This window comes from Triticum aestivum, chromosome 5A (genome assembly GCF_018294505.1).
Source record: "Triticum aestivum cultivar Chinese Spring chromosome 5A, IWGSC CS RefSeq v2.1, whole genome shotgun sequence".
In the NCBI taxonomy this organism is placed as follows: domain Eukaryota; kingdom Viridiplantae; phylum Streptophyta; class Magnoliopsida; order Poales; family Poaceae; genus Triticum; species Triticum aestivum.
Genome location: NC_057806.1, coordinates 7957462 through 7960550, shown reverse-complemented (window position 1 = coordinate 7960550; position 3089 = coordinate 7957462).

Sequence of the window (3089 nt, the reverse complement as noted above, 5' to 3'; positions counted from 1 at the left end):
ATTGACACAATCCTGGGGCAAATCATCAAACTCCGGATAAAGTATGACAAATCATCTAATGGTATGCACACAAAGAATCTAATAAAGCAAACATGCATATCTTTAGTGTTCTTCACCTTGTAGCTGATGCCCTAGATTAGTTCGTCTTAATTGGGATATCATGCTAGCATTGTTGGAAACAAACATATTTTTTTCCCTATACCAAACCGTCGTGATTCCAAACTAAGGTTTACACAGGATGTATATAGACACAATTTAATGTGTTTGTTCACTCATTTTAATCCATATGTAGTCTATATTTGTGAACGGAGAAAGTAGTATTCAAATTGTACAAGACAAAAAAAAGTGATCACTTTGTACGATCGTCCTATCTTATGACCGTTTCAGGATCCTATATGAACCGTACTCTGGATTGATGACCGATCGAGACTTGTAGAAGCTTAGGATCCCATCATCTTGGTCGAGGGCGACCAGTGCCGATCTCTACCGATCGCTGTCCAAATCAAAGGAGAAATTACATTAAGCACGGCACGGCGAAATAATAGCAGCAGCAGAACGTAAAAAAAGAAGAAGAAATAATAGCACCAGCAGAGGACGGGGAGAGACAAAGCTGATTGGCAGGTCGACGACGCATACATAGTACACACAAAAAAGACAAACGCCAGCGACGACGATCAGGTGCCACATACGCCTCTGTTCTAAAATAGATGACTCAATTTTATATTAATTAAAGTCAGTAGTACGAGCTTGACAGATGAACTTGAGCTCTCACGTCATTCACTTTCTTGGGTTAGGTGGACTCAGCGTGCACCATCCGTTCCGTTCCGTCCTAATCAAATTCACCTTTGGAGTCGTCGTCGTTGGAGAGTGGAATGGCCGCACTTGCAAGGGGATCGAATCGTAGCAGAGTTTTCCTAAAAGAAGAAAAAGTTGGCCTATTTAGCCAGCAACTAATCATCAATTAATTAGCAAAACAGGCGCCGTTCTGCACTGGTCACGTTCAGAATTATGTTTCTCTTTGCCATGCGGTTAGCTCCGGCCGGCTGGGTGGCTCATGGAACACGACGATCGACAGCGACCCCCCTGTTTCATTTCATCCTTTTATCATACGTTTCTGGTGGAAAAAGAACGTCCACATTTTTACTATCTCTGTATCGCCATCCAGTCTGCAATCATGAACATAAAAATCATGCTCATCACGTGCGTTGCTGGTTTCTACCGACTTTTCCTCCAAGAATTACACTACTACTCCCTCCGTAAACTAATATAAGAGCGTTCAGAACACTACTTTAGTAATCTATAAATGCTCTTATATTAGTTTACAGAGGAAGTACAAAACATCATATTCATGTACACGCAACCGCACCTCAATGTTACGTGCTCGCTCCGTTTATTTTTACTTCACCTATTACATTTATCTGTAGTCAAACTTTATAAGGTTTGACCAGAATTATGTTAAATTATTATACTAACATCTACAATACCAAATAATGATATATAAAATGACATTTCATGATGGATCTAATTGTATTGATTTACTATTGTAAATGGTAATAGTTCACTTATGTATAAACTTTGGTGAAACTATGTAGATTTTGACTTCGGACAAACCTAACAGTATCTGGATGAAAGGAAACGGCCGAAGTACCCTGCTTTACGTCATGTATAGCAAGGGAGAGGGTGTGGGGATCTGGAAGATGACTAAAAGAATATTAATGAGGTGTGCGCCTGTAGCAACATATACATAACTTTATGATAAGTTTTTATTTCGAGTAATCGGCATGATGGCTGCCATTTTACTAACAAAGAAGAGAACACAATGTATTTACAAAGAGTTGGCATTGAAACCCAGCTTTATCTTATTAAGTTGTCCTTCGGGAAACACCTGAAAAAGGGCTAGCTTCTGATCCATTGAAGAGGGACCAGAATATTAGGTTTGCTGACTAAAGCGTAGGCAGCAGCGTGCCAGGCTAAAAACTGATCAAGGACTATGAAGATTGTATTAAAGCATACCTACATGGTCCTTTGTAGTTTTTTTACGAAAAGCGTTTCCCCCCACTTTAGATTATAAAGCAACAACCGAGCATACAACCACCGATACCACAAAAAAAGAAAGAAGAAGGAAAAAGAAGGCGACAGAGGATACAAGATGGAACCGAACAACTACAGTTCTGACAGCCCAAACTAGGACGCCGAGGACCCCGACAACTCCAGGACATGCCCACAAAACGCTCATGCTAAAGGAACAACCCGCCGTCGGAGGAAGAGCACAACCATCAACTCCCATGCCGTTGCCCGGCCATCCGAGAGCTCGCCGTGAGCCCGGATGGACTAGGAGAGGATGGCAACACACCACCATGGCGGCAAAACCACTCCGACAACGCCACCGCCTCGGGTCACATCACGAAGAGCACCGACCATTGTCGAGCAGGAACAACTGAAGAACGCCGGCAAACCGACCACGCCAAAGCCGCGACCACCACTCACCCGTCCCAAAGGCGGCGTCTTCAGGAAGAACGCGACGCCAAGGCGCCGTCGCCGCCCAATCCGAGGGGATTTGGGCTTTCACCCGGAACAAGGGGAGGGGGGCATGGGCGAGGACTCGATGCCGATTCCAAGAAGTAGAGCGACGACGGAGCGCCGCCGGCATCGTGGCTGTCAGAGCACGCCAAGGGTTCCCCCATCCGTAGCCCACCCCGACCAACCACCAAACCAGCCACACAAGGTCGCCGGTCAATCGAGTTGGCGTGGGTGACCAGAGAACGTGGAGGTCGCCGTCTTCAAGTTGAGATCCGTGCTCAACGCTGACTCGCCGCCCGCACGGCCAAGCCCAGCGCTTGGAACCATCAGCACCACCTCCCCCTGTCGTCAGGGAGGGGTGCGCTCGCCGGAGGAGGCTGCCGCCACCGCACTTGTGCCACCAGAACAGGAGGCCCCGCCACCACGCCACCAACCCTGCCAGCCGCCGGCCACGGCAGGGGAGGCCGCCCGTGGTCCAGGCCGCACGCAGCCCCCGCCACCCGCCGGGCCGCCGGCGCCAGATCTGGCCGGATCCGACGGGTGCGGCACCACCAGAGACCCGCAGCCGC